This window comes from Mesocricetus auratus, unplaced genomic scaffold, assembly GCF_017639785.1.
Source record: "Mesocricetus auratus isolate SY011 unplaced genomic scaffold, BCM_Maur_2.0 Super-Scaffold_100041, whole genome shotgun sequence".
Taxonomy (NCBI): Eukaryota; Metazoa; Chordata; class Mammalia; order Rodentia; family Cricetidae; genus Mesocricetus; species Mesocricetus auratus.
Genome location: NW_024429218.1, coordinates 517,423 through 534,748, shown reverse-complemented (window position 1 = coordinate 534,748; position 17,326 = coordinate 517,423). Strand labels below are relative to the sequence as shown.

The window sequence follows — 17,326 nt, the reverse complement described above, 5'->3', positions numbered from 1 at the left end:
TGTAAGACTTAAGAAAAGGCAAGCCCAATTCCTTGAGAGTAAAAGTTTGGTCTTGGTTTTTTAGACATGACACTTTGATCTTCCTTTTCTTTTCTAACAAGCCATTCACTTCTTCATGTGTGTTCCCTACATCTTTGCAATTTGTTTATCATATTGAATATATTGCAATGTGTTCATTTCCATTTATCTCTGCTATTGTCTGGGATGATAAAACTTACTGTTACACAGTTGTAAGATTTGCCATTTAGGAAAGAAGGAAGTACAAAGATGAAGGGAATAAGGAAAGAAAGGATGGAAGAAGGGAGATAGACGGAATTGACGGGTAGGTAGTTAGGTGGATACATGAGTAGCTGTATGAATGAATGCGATGGATAGTTAGATGAATAGACATATAATATATAAATGAGTGGATGGGCAGGTAGATGAATGGATAGATGTGTGGATAAGTAGACATTAGATGATCAGGTGAACATTAGGTAAGAAGATAGATGGATGGTTGGATAGATGGATGGGTGATCAATAACAAGTCAGTCTCCCTTGATTTCTCAATTCCAAGAGAGAAAGTAATTCCCATCAAAGCTCAACGTTTGAAAAACAAACTAACATTTGAAAGATATGTGTCCATCTTTGGCAAGCATCTGGGGGCATGCATTTCCCTGTGTAAATAACTGTGAACATGTTAAAAGGTTCACCATTGTTTAAACTCATTAAATTAATGTCTTTTTGAGCTGCTGAGTGTGTTGTGGGTTGCAAGCTGCTCATTGCATCTCTAATCCCATAGTAGTATTATCTTTAGGAATGTGGAATATATTAAAAATAGAAGAGTTCCTTTATATCAAAGAGGCTGGGACTAGGAATTGAAATATTGTCGTCTGCTACCTACTGCAGTGTGGCTTTCATTGATTTATACCTGTAGGCAGCCAACTAAGATCTGAGTGCCAGCATTGTTCTCTGTTGAGAATAAGGGGTGCCCAAGCAAAAGCAGTCAGTTCTGCCCTTGAGGAGCTTCAGAATCTCGAGTGGGGGAGACCTATGCGTAAAACACAGTTGAGGTGTACAATTGTAAGCAGTGCAATGGAGAATGGCAAACAGTGCCATGCAAGCATAGACTAAGACATGCCTACTCCAAAGACAGTTACCAGGCATGCTTAGACAGGTGATACTGACACAAGAAACAAATTTGATTGATCACTGGTAAGGGATTGGTCCACAATGGTGAGGGTGTGGATGGTTCTCCAGACACATGAAAGCATTTGCAAAGGCCCCGAGGCCTGTGCAAGGCTTGTCAAGAACTTCCATGAGGGAAGAGGCTGACATTGATGGCAGCAGGAAAGAGAGGAGATGGTGACCTGTGATGGTGATTTTTGCAGGTGACTGCAGTTATCTGAATACAGAGTGTCTAGGTTATTTCTTGCAAATGTTGTCTCCCTCTCCCTCCGCCCCTCCGTCCCTCCCTCCCTCCGTCCCTCCCTCCCTCCGTCCCTCCCTCCCTCCGTCCCTCCCTCCCTCCCTCCCTCCCTCCCTCCCTCCCTCAGTCTTCTTCTCTCTCTTTTGTAAAAGGTCTGTCCAAGTCTCTAGTCCTGCTTATGCACTCACTTGTGGTACCTGTGCCTGTGTCCTGCACCAGGCTGAGCACAGGCTGTGGTAGCTGCAGTGGGTGAATCAGACACTTTATCTTCTCTGCCAGCAGGTCAAGCCAGTCACTTTACTCTTGACCACCAGCCAGCTGCTAGTCCCTCAGCATATGCATGCCTTGGGGTCTTTACACCTGATTTGTTCCTTTCCTTTCCAGGCTTGTATACCCTTCTCCACCCTGCTTTATGCTTTCAGCCTGACATGAATGGAGGATATCCACCAGCTGCCTGACTCCCAGTTTTCTGTTAGTATGTTCCCGCTAGGAGATCAGTGAGAGGGAAGGAAGTGCAGCTGGGCATTTCTTTCATTCTTCTTGACTGTGGACAGAAGGAATGGAGCATGAAGAATACATCTCCTGCAGGTGGCACTGTCTGATCTTACTGATCAATCTCAGGACTTCAGGGAGCATCATTCAGTTTATCTGAAGTCCACTTTCCTCTTAATGAATTTATTGGTACATAGATAAGGTAATTTCAGAAGACACAGTGTAGTGGAACAGAAGCGAAGCATTCGACTGCTTTATCATTTTCATGTAGACAAATACTGCCCTGACATAATGACATTAAGATTAATTATTGATTCCCTAACTATAGGCAATGATGTCTCATTTGTTTGTTTTTCTAAATACTTTATTGAGTCATAATTGGCATAGAAAAAGATGATTTTGGAGATAAATATGCCCTCATGAAACCATTGTTCTAATCTGTGATCCATCACCTCCAATAGTTTTCCTCTGTCTTCCTTGTTTATAATCATTATTATTTTGAGATAAAAGCAGTTAACACAAAGCCTAGCATTTCAGCAAGTTTCTTCATGTGCAGTAGTATTGCTTATTCTACTCAGATTGCTGTGCTGCCGCTCACCAGGTGCTCCTTGGTGCGCAGCTGCATCCGTGCAGAGTGATGGCTTCTTCCCTGATCCTCATCTCCCAGCCTCTGGCTGCTGCCATTCCACTATTCACTATCTTAGGGTTCCTCAGTTGCAGTGTGATGTTTTCCTGTCAGAACTCTGGGAGATACCCCTCGGTATTCTCATTTTCTGGTTTTGTCCCTTAGCTTTCCAAATTCTGCTAAATATTATTGTCTCCCCAAGTCCTCTCTAATCACTGTGTCTAAAAATGCAATGCTATCACTAGTTCTTATCCCCCACACCTACTTTGTGATTGTTAGTTTGTTGGCATGCAACTTTGAGCTCCTGATTCACCTGTCTCCAACTCCTAAATGCTAGGATTATGGCCATGTGCCACCTCAAACAGCTACCCAGCTTCCTAGGTCTATTTTTTTTCTCTTTTTAAAAATTTAAATTAGAAACAAGCTTGCTTCACATGTCAATCCCAGCTCTCTCTCTCTCTCCCCTTCTCCCCCACCCTTACACCAGGACCCCTAGTTCCCCACCCAATCCCCACTCAGATCCCCAGGGAGGGTGAGGCCTCCATGGTGGATCTCCAGAGTCTATCATTTCATCCAGGGCAGTGCCTAGGCCCTCCCCCAAGAGTCTAGACTGAAATAGAATCCCTCATTGTGAGATGGGGACCAAAAATCCATTTGTTTGCCAGAGATAACTACCCAAGGTCCCATAGATTGCCTAGGCCTCCTCATTCACACCCACATTCAGGGGGTCTGGGTCAGCCCAATGCTGTCCTCCTAGTCATCAGTCTGGGGTCCAAGAGTTACCCCTTGTTCAGGTCAGCAGTTTCTTTGGGTTAAGCCAGCCCAGTCTTGACCCGCTTTGCTCATCAGTCTTCCCTTTCTGTCCCTGGATTCCAGGAGTTCAGTTCTGTGAGTATCTGTCTCTGCTTCCATCAGTTACTTGATGAAGGTTCTGTTTCCCAGACTCTCTGGCAGTGGGATGGTATGCTGACACTCCCCTGATCCAAGTCTAAAATCCATATATGAGTGAGTACATACCATGCTTGTCTATTTTTTGTCTTTGCTCCCTTCAACTTTTTTGTTTTGTTGTTGTTGTTGCTTTTTTAATTTTTTTTGAGACACTGTCTTATGTTTAGCTCATGCTAATCTAGAACTTTTCATGAACCAAGGCTGTCCTCAAGCTCAGTGTCTTCCTTCCTGAGTGTTAGAATTGTCGTCTTGTACTGCCATGTCTGGCTCTTGACTTTTAAATATGTTCTGTAATGGTTGCCTTGTGTCTACCTGGATCTCTCATCCCCCACCTCCCTCTCCTCGATGTGCCGGTCTGTCTGTCTTTTCTGTATCTATCTCATGTACATTTGTCTGTATCTCTCACACACATCTCTAGCTCTCTCTCTCACATACAGATATCCACACTCTTTTAATGCCAGGGAGCTTGCTTATGATATACCCCACCATGAGAGTGTTATCCCCATTAATGCCCTTTAAAGGGACAGCAGAGTGATAAGTAAACGTCCACATTCCTTTAGGGACCTGTCTACCACAGCTCATTTGCTTCTTGTGGCATTAATATTCAGTGGGCAGAGACAGTGGTGTTTATAAACTTAGAGGAACCTAGGCTCACAGTAGGGGTGAGTCTTGTGCCCACCATGCCCTGAGTTCCTGCTATGGATTATCCTAATTTAAACATCCTTTGTGGATTGGGAATAGACTTTGAAGGACACAGGAAAAGTGTTCTTTGGAGTGTCAGAGCCACTTTGAGTTGTTATCATTGCAGAGCCTTCTATGCAGGAGAGTGTCGTCATGTGGAGACACTCTGGAGGAATCCACTCCACTTCATCACCCGTGCAGTTCATCTCTCTCATAGGATAATGCACATGGAAAATGTATTTGATGCATCATCTTGTGGATGATACTTTACATTTCCTGAAAGCTAGTGCTTACCCCCATTGCTCATGGCATTGTTCCATGTCCCTTCTGTCATACAGAGGGACCATATTCAGTTCATCTCTCCTCCTTTGCCTGCGTCCTCTGTAGTCAGTATTTTCTCTGAGCCTCTGTTACTCATTTCTTCCATCTTCTCACTGCAGTGAACATTGCAGCTTGCTTAGTCTGCATTTTGGTGATGCATACACATACATTTTAATTATAATTTGTATCGCTTTTGGGAAGACGGGATTAAAGCGTATATTATAAACACTGTGGCACACTCAGTTCGCCACTGTTGTAGTCAGTTTATGATGACACTATCTATATAGGTACCTTCTTGAAATAAAGGCTCATTCCAAAAATTGGTTTCCTCCTTTGACAATACTCTTGATCTCCCTGCATCTTGTTGCTTTTACTTTTATCAATATGACCTGGCATGAACCATGGTTGTATCAGTTAGTCTAATGGGTCTCAACCCTTCCTAATGTTGCAGCCTTTTAATAGTTTCTTATGTTGTGGTGACCCCCAACCACAAAATTATTTTGTTGTTACTTCATAACTGTAATTTTGCTTCTGATAACAATCTTAATGCAAATATCTGATATGTGACCCCCAAATGAGTCACTGCCCACATGTTGAGAATCATTGCTTTAGACAAAGTTTAGGAAACAGGCCAGCTTAAACCAAGGAATTATCATATTAAGGATCTGTTTTCCTGTTAGCTTATCACTGATTCTCTTTGTAGACCTGGGGTCTATTGTGGACCTGAATGTGTAGATCTGTGGGCCCTGCCCTCAAGTTCCAGAGGAGGAAGTTGTAGAGCAGGCCAAGCTAGTAGACTATCCCAGTTGTCCAGGTGGGGCAAGGCCCGCCTGCATGGGGCACGTCTGTTTAGGAATGATTTTCCACAGGTGCTTTGCCCAGGTAAACCTGGGAAATTTTAATTTGTTCAGTTAGAGTGAAGGCAACTACCTGATCCTATATAATGGTGGCCAGTGGTTGTGAAATAGTATCATTATAGAAGCTGGAGACTTTAATGTTCTTTTGTAAGGTGTAATCTAGGGCCCATCCTCACCCATCTTCCAACACCTCTTGATTCCCCTTTGTGGCTTTGCCTTGTTTCTGCTGGAAGCATTTACCTGGACAATCAGCCATAGCAAGATGATTCTCTCCACATTGCTAATCCACATCAACGTATGTCTCAAAACTACCCTCCTTTCCTCACCCATATTACCTTAATTTCTCGTTCCTTTGCTATTAAGAAGATATTGATTTCTATTAAGATGAACATTAGGATTTATTGAGTGTAGAGGCAAATATTGATGGAGGCAAGGAGGCATGACCTGAGTGGAAAGGGACTGCTGTTCACTTCCTGCCTCTGCACTCTGTGCTTAGAATTCAGAGTTGTAGGGTGACAGGTGTCCCAGCCTGAGCAGGCAGGAACCAGTCACCCTGATCCTGGGTGGGCAATTTATACATCACAAATGCCTGGGTGAGAAGCCCATGAGCACCTGCTATTAGAATGTTGGCAGCATTTGTTGTGAGGTGAGTCCCCTTCAGAAGGAGTAAAGCATCTGAAACTGCCTGTTGTTCATGAGTGTCTTCCCGCACTCTGCTGCTTAGGTTGTTACTGTGAGCTCTCTACCAAGTTAATATTGTAGGAACTGTTCTCATGTGGAAAAATAGCACATTATAAAGATCATACAAGTAGGATTCCCATGCTTGATTTATGTTTGGGTCTTTGCAATTCTTGCGGGGGAAGGGTGTTCTGTGAGTTGCATGCTGTTTAACTGCTTCTATGATCCACTAGATCCCACCTTTGTCCCTCTCGCAAGTTGTGACACTAAGAATGTCTATAGACATTGTCAGATTGTCCTGACTGAGACTGCTGGTACACAGCAAGCAGGCACTAGGTATTACTAAGCACAGTATTATTGTTATCCTATCGTTTTTTAACCAATAAGCACTTCTTCATGCTTCCTTGCAAAACGCTAACCTGAGAGACATTGGAGGTCTGGGAGCCAGTGGCTACCTCCTTCTTGATATTCTCATGAAGCTGGGCTTTCATCCACCTCTGTCTAGGCATCTGAGGCTGCTCTGGATGTTTTGTTCTTTTTCTAAATATAGCAGAGGGACAGAGCTAGGCAGACTTGTGGGGAATGTTTACTCTCATACCTCCTTCCTAGTTTGACAGCCTCCATCCTTGCATTATTGTAAAACCAGCAGTGGAGAGAGGTCACACTGTGAATTGGACCTTAGTTCTGGTAAACCCTTGCCTGGGAAAGGCACACCCAGGGAAGAGTAGCTGTCTCTTTGAGCAGGTGCTTTTGAACTTTTGCTGCTGCTGTGTGTGGCTTCCAAAGCTCCTTAGAACCCATCAAACAGGTCATCAGCCTTTCCTATACTTGTACCTGTAGAACCACAACCCTGCTTCTCAACATATGCTGTGCTATCTCAGAAAGCACATTTCCCCCGTGCCCATCAGACCTGACCGTGGCATTCTGGAAGCTTCCAGACCTCTGCTTTTCCTCTCCATCACTTGGCCCCACAATTGTCATTTTTCTTGCTGTGACCCTTGCTTCTGTTCCTTTTGGTAATGACCTGAGGTATAGTTTAGTGGAGCAGGTTCTAGATGATACCAACTTTTCCTTCCTCTCTTGAGTCCTATATTTGGCCATAAGCATATCTGAGGATAGTACAAGGACCTAAGGGTTAACCCTCTTCACATTCTGTGACTGAAAACCAGGAATTTATGCTTCTACCTGTGACTGCTTAGTCTCACCAGGCGTTTCTGGAAAGATCTTTCTTTGTCTTTATGTTCTGGGCATTTGATATTAGGATTCTTCCCACTTTTTCTGTGCTTGCCTCTCTCCTGAGCTCTCTGTTCCTCCCATTTCCATCCTAGGAACATTGAATTGTTAGGAAGAGTGAGATAATTAGGCTCCCTTATTGGTGGCCCTGTAACTGTTGGTTATCTCAGCTACATGCTCCATATAGATTTGCTTTTGGTAAGCCTTTAATTGGGAGACATAGGCTTAGAATGATAGCAGCTGGTTGTTTGATCTGATAATGATGGCTAGTTGCTGGTGCTGTCCGACGATGGCTTACGAATCTCACCAGGATCCACCTCACTCATTAGCCCCCACTCTCCCCCTTTGTGTTTGCATACCATGCAGGCCTGCTGTTTGTGCTCTGATGGAACTCTGTAACTGTTCCTGGCTGTTGTCCACCTACCCACATCCTTGGCAGTACCCCCGTTCTCCTCTCCCACAAGCTCTCTTGTCTGTCCCCTCCCCCTTCGTGCTGTGCAGCCTTATTTACTTGACTTGTTATCAGCTCATGTTTTGCTGCCTTTGAACTTGTGATCTTCCTGCCTTAGCCATCATGCCTGGCTAAGTTGGACAACTTCTTCTATGTAGCACTGGCTGTCCTGTAACTCATTTTGAAGAGTAGGCAGTCCTGGGCCAAAATCATGGCAATCTGACTGCCCTTGCCTCCTCAGTGCTAGGATTACAGATGTGTCCTGCTCCACCCTCCCCATTTGGAGAATTTTTAATTCCTTGGTCACATCTATTATTTTCATCATTGGCCCTTTATTGTCACTATTGTCTTCAACGTGCCTTGGAATTAGCAAAGTGATTGCTTCTGTAGGATCTAGAGTTTTAAGGCTCGCCTGTGCTACATGATGAAGTCCTATCTCAAACAAACAACCAAAGCAATATAATAGGCGGAGGGGTTAGGATGTCTAGGACTGAGAGAAGAGAGATTTGGCCTTAGAAGCCATTTCCAGCCCTTGTTCTACTCTGCTAAGAAAGAAGCTGTGCATGTGTTTTCTGGCCGAGCTGCTTTGTTCTTTATCTGCCATTCACAAGTGGCCCCAGGCTTGACTTTGCAGTTTTTATAATTAACTGCCAGTAACTGTGAGTTGAGTGAACCCCAGAGTATAATTGAGGTGCTTCCTAGGAGCCAAAGAATGAACTTTTATTTGTATTCTGTATAAATGACAGGACACAGGACATGCTGGCCAAAAGTTCTTGGATATATATATATCCATGTGATCCCAGATAGGAGTGGAATAACCTCATTATTGCTTTGCTGTTTCCACTGTGGTGGAACTGGGGAAAGCTGCAACTGTTTTTTGAAGCACGGTCTATCCATTTCTTTAATGAGAATCTAACCAGTCAAACCTTCCGGGACTGTTTTGTGTAATGATTCCCTGGACTTTCTATTTTCCACCATCTGTAGCTGTATCAATCCCCACCCTTCTTTTATCATAAAGCTGATTAGTTCTAAGAAACTAGGTATGAAATGAAACTTGGAGCTTCATTGCGAATTTCAGCCTTCCAGTGATAGGTTTTGCTTTCATGATTCAGGAGTTCCACAGAGGGGAGATTTGGAGGTCAAACCCAAAACAAATGAACCACAATAGGCAATTGTGCTGTGTTTAAATGAGTAGCTGCCACTGTAACTATACAGAAATGTTTATTAGACTACGTTCTTCATGAAAGCAGTGGCACATTCTTAGAGACAGTAGACTGTGTGCCATAGAAAGCTTCTTTAAATTTCATTTCCTTTGAGACCACAGAAAAGTGCAGAGTCCAAGGCCAGGTCTACCCTCTGATGTCTGTTGTTGATGTTTGTTTCCTACAGTGCTGGAGGTTGAACCCAGGAAACTACACTTACTAGGCAAACTCTCTATAGTGAGCCATACCTCCAACCTTTGTTCCTTTTCTGAGAGGATGGCCTTTGCTTGTTGGCCTCTGTATAGTGTTTCCCACCCCTATATCCCCATGCAGACATCCACTCTCCATCTTCCTCTCTCTCCCCTCTGCCTCTCTCAGTTGTTGTTTTTCTAGCCATTTTGGTTTTCTCCATGTAGCTACTTGTTCCTCTCTGGTGTAGACCATGTTTGGAGTTAAAGTTTTTTGGTGATGTACCATGGCTTACGTAGATGGAGGGTGTCACCCCCTAGTTGCTTAATAGCAGACTCTTATTCTGCCCTTCCTTCTGCCACTGGGGTTCCCCCACCAGTGGATACTGTCTTCTTGGGTGCTTATCTTGCAGGGTATTGCTCTGTGATGGGTCTATTTTCCACCTGCTTGTGATTCTTAGGGAAGGGCCATTGTTCCAGCTGAAGCTGGCTTTCTGACCAATTCAAGGGCATCCATCAAGGGAGCCATGAGGTCACTCTAGCAAAGCTCTCCATATGCAAATGCCTAAAATTGAATCATGGAGTAGTTTCTGTTGGTTTGGTTTTTTTTTTTTTTTTGATGTTCCTCCACTCCCCGAGCTTTACTTTCCTTAGGTATAAAATATTCACTATGCAATAGGAAGCAAGCATTAGGAGAAATACCTTGCTCAGCCTAGACACGGGTATGTGGGGTGGAGAGATGCCTTGATGCTGCCTCATTGAGATGATGAGACAGACTTAGTAGACTTCCTAGGGAAGGCCTTACCCTTTCTGAGGAGCAGATGGGAGGTTGGTGTGGGAAGTGTATGGGGAATGGGAGGAGAGGAGGGAGTGGAACCTGGGCTTGGAATGTAAAAAATAAATTAATAAAAATGATAGAAACAAACAAGCAGACAAACAAAAAAGAAGCAAACATTAGTCCCAAGTTGTATTTTCAGAAACCTGGAATTTCTATTCAAAACCCTTTTTTTGGTCTGGTGAGCTGGCTCAGTTATTAAAGTGCCTTTGGAGCGAGAATAAAGATCTGAATTATGATCTCCAGAATCCATGTAAAACAGGCGAATGTGATTGCGTGCATCCATGACTCTGTTCAGGTACAGTGATCTTGTCAGAGAGTTTAGTAAAAGATTCTGTCTCAAAAGAGAATGTGAGAGTGGTAGATGAAGACTCTTGACATCGACTATTGACCTTTGCAAGTACACATATACACAAAAATATATGAAGAAAAATAACTCGGTTCCTCCTTTTCCCTCTCTACTGTGTGCCGTTTCCTTTTTGTGCAGATATTTTGACTGTGAGCTGTATACATTTTTTTTTCCTAAACAGCATTACGTGAATTAGTTCCCTGTGGGCAGCCCAGCTGACTTCTCTGCATGAATAGGAATAGCCTCATGGCTGCTTCTAGAATACCCTGGACACCTGTATTCCGTTCCTTGTTTCAGGACACATAAAAATAAAAGCATTCCAGATAAGGAAGAGCATGATGTCATTTTAGCAGGTGTGCATCTTTGAGAATGACCAAGACAGTCTGTTGTCAGGGCCTTGGATTCTGTCTTTCTCTTGTACTGTGGCAGTCCACATGAGTCCTTGGCTGTAGTTTAAAACTATGGCCATTTTTTGGGGGGTGGGTGGGTGTCCAGGACACCTTAGCATGGAGGCAGCCTCTCTGCTGCCTTGTCTGTCTCTCCTCACTTGTGGGAATTGCCAAGTCTCTGAAGGATTTAATTGAGTTTAGACATTTCTCTACACCCCCTTACTTGTAGTACCTAGAATACCCATTAGTGCTCAGTATCTAATACTGAGATTTTTTGTTTTTGTTTTTGTTTTGTTTTGTTTTTTTTTGAGACAGGGTTTCTCTGTGAAACAGTTCTGACCATCCTGGAACTCACTCAGTAGACCAGGCTGCCTTCAGACTCACAGAGATCCACCTTCCTCTGCTTCACAAGTGCTGTGATTAAAGGTGTATGCCACCACCACCTGGCCAGGGATTTTTTAAATTAAGATTTATTTTATGTGTATGGGTGTTATTGCCTACTTGTAGGTCTGTACACCATGTCTGTATTCAGTGCTCGTGGAGGTCAGAAGAGGGCATCAGTTCCCTGTAATAGAGTTAACAGCTGACCGTGAGCCACCACATGGGCTCTGGGAATCAAACCCAGACCCTCTTAAAGAACAGTCAGCTGAGCTATCTCTCTAGTCCCAAAGAAAATAGCTAAAAACTAAAGCATCTAAAGACGAGAGAGCTTTAGATAATAGCGGCATGTAGTTAGAGTTTCTTTATAGCCTGATTCTGCAGCCAATTAGCCCCAAATAAAAACAAAAAGACTTACATTAATTTATAAACTGTTGACTGATGGCTCAGGCTTCTTACTGGCTAGCTCTCTTTTAATTATTAACTCATTTTTATTTATCCAAGTTATTTACTTGACCTCCCTGGGTTTGGTCCCCGTATTCACAGAGCAGACTCTGAGACCAGCTACTTTACAAGCTCATGGTGGCTTCATGGAATTGTAGGATGCTGTTTTCAAGGACATGGGACGCGGGTCTAGGCTTATATTCAAGTCTTCTACATGTCAGTGTTCTGACTTTTGAGAAGCTGTTCACTTTCTGCCTTGTTTTCCCTACTTATATGATGATGCAGTGGTATAAGGGCTAGGTCCTGTTCTATTTGCTTCATTTGTGCTTTGGCTCTAATGCCCAGGAGCTCAGAATGTGCCTGCATTCAGAAATACAGGATTTTCGGGGCAGTTGTGTTAAAATAAAGGTGGGCTTTGATTCTACATGGCTATCCTTGTAAGAAGAGGAGATCAGCATACTCACAGGTACAGAAGGAAGACTGTGTAAGGGCCAGGGAGGAGAAGGCAGGCATATGCAAGCCATGACAGGGACCTCAGCTCTTTTAAAACCTTATCTGGGACTCCCAGCTGTGAGTCAATGTTGCTTTGTCTGAAGTAGTTACTTTTGTCAAAGGTATCTTCAGAAAGGAAAGATTTATTTTGGCTCCCATTTGGAAGGTTTGGTCTATTTTGTTGGCAAAGTCAACGAGGCAAGAGATAAAGGCAGCTGATCATGAACGAGGCAAGAGATAAAGGCAACTGATCATGTTGCATCCACAGTCAAGAAGCTCAGGTGGCTGCTGATCCTCAGCTCACTTCCTCCTTTTTATTCAGCCCTGGCCCCCAGTCCACAATTAATGTGGGTCTTCCTGCTCTGGTAACATAATCTAGACAACATCTCAGATATGTGTAAAGTTTTATTTCCATGTACTTCTAACTCTCAAGTTGACAATCATAATTAGCCTTCATCCTATCTTTTAGACAAAGGTATTTCAATTGAAGATTTACTTACTTTTATATATATGAGAATTTTGCCTGCATGGCAAGAAGAGCATGTTGAATCTCCCTGAACTGGAATTGCAGGGTGTGAGTTGCCAGGTAGGTGCTGGGAACTGAACTCTAGTCCTCTGCCAGAGCAGTCAGTGCTTGTTTTAAAAGTGAAAATAGATTTTCCATGGAGTATGCTCTGATAGTAGTTTCCCTTCTTCCAACTTCTCCCAGATCCTCCCCACTTTCCCTCCCACCCAAATCCACACTCTCCTTCATTAGGATAGAAACCGACATCTGAAAAAATAGTAGCAATAAAATAAAATAAAACAAACCAGAATAGGACAAAGCAAAGAAACATAAGAAAAAGAGCCCAAGAAAAAGCTCAAGAAACACATACAGACACAGACACACATATTTGCACATACAGACCTCCCGTAAAAAGACATAATCAGGAACCCTAGTATATATTCAATGAATCTGTAAGGGAAAAAAAAAGAAAAAAGACCTCAACAAAGCACTGTGAGACAACAACCCTCCATAAGTGTGTTGTGTGTGTGTTGGACATCTGCTTCTGGACATAGGATCTGACCTTAAAAACAGTTTGTATACCCAGTGCTTCAAAACTCATTGCTGTCTCTCCAGCCATCCCAGATTGAGATATTTTGGAATCCCCACCAAAAGCCACCATTCCTGATGCCCCATCATAATTAGATTCATCTCTGCTTTGTTCCCCTCACCCTCTCTATCGCCTCTTATGTTTCTGTCCCTTTCTTAGCTTCCCCACTTCTCTTCCTGCTCTTCTATACACTTCTTCATTTTCATTCCGGGCTATCAGTAGGTTCTGTTCCATCCTTGGAGACAAGATCGTTATAGTGGAAAACATACTTCACCAGGATTGTGCTTCATACCCCCGTTGCACAAGATGACAAGGGGAGTTTTTCCTAAAGGTCCTACCAGGTGCTGTTTGGAGCTGCATCATTCCTTACACTCCAGTCTTTAGCAGCCTGGTCAAGCGTCACTGTCTCACTGTAAGCCTAGCTCTATCAAAGCGATACAAAAACAGTGTGACAGCCCCTGCCTGCTGCCTCTTCTTGTGATATTTCCTGAGTTCAATGTACTGTGGCTCCCTAGTTTCTGTCTCCCCTGCTTTCTCAGCTGTGTTCATTGTTGTTGATCTTCATGGGGGTGCTCATCCCCACACCCGCACAGTAGTACTAAAATCCCAGTAGTGACATCAGCCCTTGGTTATGTGGGTTGCCTGTGGGAGGCAGCTCCATCTGGAAGCTAAATAGAGCAACATAGTCATGTTCTCTTCCTTCCCCCAAACCTGTCTATATTCCTGCAGGTAGAGAGTGCCAATCAGACTACTTACAAATTGACACTTTTCTAATCTTTTTAAAAGATTCTTATGATTTGAAAGAGTTGGGAGCTGGGTGTGAAATTGGCTAGCAAGTAAACATATGCCTGAATTGTGTGTGCCTGGAAAGTCTTAGCTGTGTCCTGCAGATGGAATTTGGGGCCCTCCAGCTGTTAACACCAGGAGCTTTGCTCAATCACAAAGAAAGACCATCCCTGGCAAGCCAAAGTTGAGTTTTACACGTTTGATTATGTGGCACCGAATGCTTTCCCTACCCATCTCGATTTTCTTTGGTTTTTCCCTTTGGATGACATCTTATGACAATCCTTGAGCCAAGTAGGCCACAGGGCGGTGCAGGCTGGTGTTCTTTGCTGGCCATAGAATCATTCAGCTGGCATTCCTCCTGTGTGCTTCTCCTCGATCAGTAGTAGACAGTAGACTTCTCACTGGATGATGGGTTAGGCATGGTGTTTTGTAGTGCTTCATTTCGAAGTGGGTCCAGTAGGTGTGTTCTTGGGATCAGGAAGAATCAGTGATGGTGGGTTCTCTTGGGCAGAAAAAAAGTACATTTCTAGGGTCTCGCCTATGTGTTTTGAGAATTATAACATTGGTGAAGACTACTTGGGCCCCTGTGCATCCCCGCTCTTGAAAAGCTAGGTCATTCTCCCAGAGCTGTAGTCTGTCTTTGCTAGAGTCCACGTGATACTTCCAAAGGGATCTGCATAGATGTTAAGTCACTTTCTTGGGAACGTTCTCAGCTTACATAAGGCCCAGGCTGAGTAACTTGCTCCAAGTCACATGGCAGTGGGGATGAGAGGGTATCTGAAGCCTTGGCTTTTTCTTATTGCCCAAGGTGCTTCCCTTGTAAGGGCCACTTCTGCCAGTTCTCACCTTGAGGCTGCTGCCCTCACATCTCAGATGGTGACCTTTCAAGGAGCCTCCCGCCTCCTCTGGCTGGTGAGAAGGCTCCATAGAGCCACAAAGGCAGTATTCTTATCGCTTGTGCTAGGTGGGAGGCTGAGCCATGTGAACCATGGTCACTAATAGGAAAACCCCTGAGAGGACAGCTGCAGGCATTTGTATGCAGCCAGTCTGATGGAGTGAAATGTGGAGATACCCTGAAGATCAGAATGCAAAGCTAGCCACAGCCAGAGAAACTGGGAAGTGGTGGTACACACCTTTAATCCCAGGACTGAGGGAACAGAGGCAGATGGATCTCTGTGAGTTCAAGGCCACCCTAGGCTACATGAAAGTGAATCAGTCTAAAAGACAAACAGAGCTTATGCCTTTAATCCCAGCACTAGAGAGAATATAAGGATGTCAGTGCAGTTTCAGGCAGCAGTCTCAGATTTGGTAAGGAGTGGTAATGTCTGGAGATGCAATTTGAAGTTCTGTGGATTGCCCCTTTGGTCTGAGCATTGTTAGAGGTGAGAGCTCTCTGGTGGATTGGCTGCCTTGCTCCTCTGATCTTTAGTTTGAACCCCAATGTCTAGGTTTATATTATCCTGCTACAGTGAAATAAACACAGTCTCGACACACAGCTAACACATCTCTGGGAAGACAGAGCAGAGCAGAATACTGACCTTTCTCACTATCCTCATTAGAAACCTGCTTTCTTGCTGCTAGTCACCAGGTGGTGGTAACTTTTATAGTCTCTGGGACTCTTGGAGCCTGCCCCTTTTCTGAGCTCCAGTTATTTCATTTATAAACAGGGCCTGTTGATATGTGCATATCGATTTTAGAGTAACAATAAAGGAATGTTATTGTTATATCCCATAGGATCCTGAATTTGCTAAGCCTCCATGTTTGGAGAGTTACTCTGCCTGTCTAACCATGGTACAATGGTGATTGTTGTCTCTTTTACTTGGATGGATATAGTAGTGTGTATAATGGAATATATGGTCTTGAGCCTAGCCTATGATTGTCTGCAATAACTGAAAGCCACTGTAATCATAATAGGATGACAGGAAAATCTGAAGAATTGAGCAGAAAAATATGTTACCCTGGGCAAGTCACTGTATTCTGTGGGGACTAAGTGACATGGTGCTTAGGGTATATTGCAGCATAGTGAAGAAAGGTACCATAAGGCAGTGGCAGGGCATTCAATGGAGACACAAAGCAGGGACGTAGAAGTGGCCACCAGGATGAGATTTACGCTTGGTGCCTCCTTTGTCACCTGTTTGTTCGATACAGTCTTCACTAACTGGATACCTTTTTATGTATCTACTGAATTGGTGCTGTTTATCTTAAAAAATCACAGTTAGAATAGGCCTGTGGTCATAGTCAGATACATACTCAAAACTGAGCACTGAGCCTGTCACTGCACTGTTAGGTGCGCTTGCTGTTTTACTGACACACAGTCCTCTAAGGCTTGGAGGTTTCAGATGCTCAGAAAGTGTCCTTGCTTTTCAATTTGTCAAATATTGTTATTGATAACCCTAAAGTCAGTGATCTGTCTTTTGCTTGAGATCAAGTGACTGCCCAGTATCAAGACATTGGATCTGAGTTCAACACTAACCTCCCTCTAGACTAGAAACCCACCGCTCTCCTCAGGCCCTCTGCCTTGGTGACAGAAAGGCACTGTCTTGGAACCTCTGTGTGTCTGACCTGTGACTTCAGGGTCTAGAGACAGTGCCAGAACAGATGCAGCTTGTTCACATCCGGGGCTGCTTGGTGCTTCCTTAGTGATTCCTTTAGCTGCAAGTGACATTCAGTCCATAGAGTAGCAGGTACTAGTCAACTGCAGAGGTGTGTACATGGGTGGGGTGTACAGCGCAAGTAAGGAGTTCTGGGAAAGATTGGTTATGACTGGGTTGGAGGGCATGTGACCTGGATTATCTCTGGTTTCTCTGTAGTGTACTGTTTCATATTCCATATGCTCAGGGAATTAGGCTCGGTCATACAAAGCTCAGATTTCTGGATACTGAGTGAACTTTTAGAAAGAATGATGGTTAAAAAGTCTATAGAAGGATAACTATGGAAATCTAGATGCAAGGTGAGTCCTCAGTTAAGTGTTGGTTACCCTTACCGTTCCTGGAGTTGAAGTCAGGTAAGATACTGGTTTTTTTTTTTTCTCATCCAGAAGTGCTCTGGCTAGTGTTTGGGGGAGAATTCCTAAATTATAGCATAGTTCCTGAGTCTGTACACATGCTCACCCAGGTCACAGCTCTGCCATGCATGCTGTACCTTTGGAAACATTAGAGTGGAATCTGGAGGGATGAGATCATCACCTATTTCACCAGGGTTTTCTTCTTTCCGTAAAATCATTATAGTCTACAATAAAAGAAACGAGTCAACAAAATGCAGAATTAGACGCCTGGTAATTCCTAAGATTTAAGAAGTTAATTGAGCAGATGCTGTGCTTTCCATGGGCAACCTTGTTATTGTGTCCCTTGGCTGATACATTTCCTGTCCTTGGTCAGGATCCATGAATACAGCCCAAAGTGCAGACCCTTCTGTTATGGATTTGGCTTGCAAAATCATTTTCATTATCTTTCAACATGGATGCCCCACCCACCCC

The 17,326-nt window shown here is 43.7% G+C and overlaps 1 protein-coding gene and 1 non-coding gene across 5 annotated transcripts in view; both read left to right on the top strand.

Moving 5' to 3' along the window:
• Large1 (LARGE xylosyl- and glucuronyltransferase 1) overlaps positions 1 to 17,326 on the top strand; it is a 459,671-nt gene that overhangs the window by 128,529 nt on the left and 313,816 nt on the right. The gene's annotated exons all lie outside the window — the stretch shown is intronic.
• Positions 16,384 to 16,518, top strand: LOC121135731. The gene has a single exon (XR_005872839.1). It is a non-coding gene; the product is annotated as a small nucleolar RNA SNORA76 (small nucleolar RNA).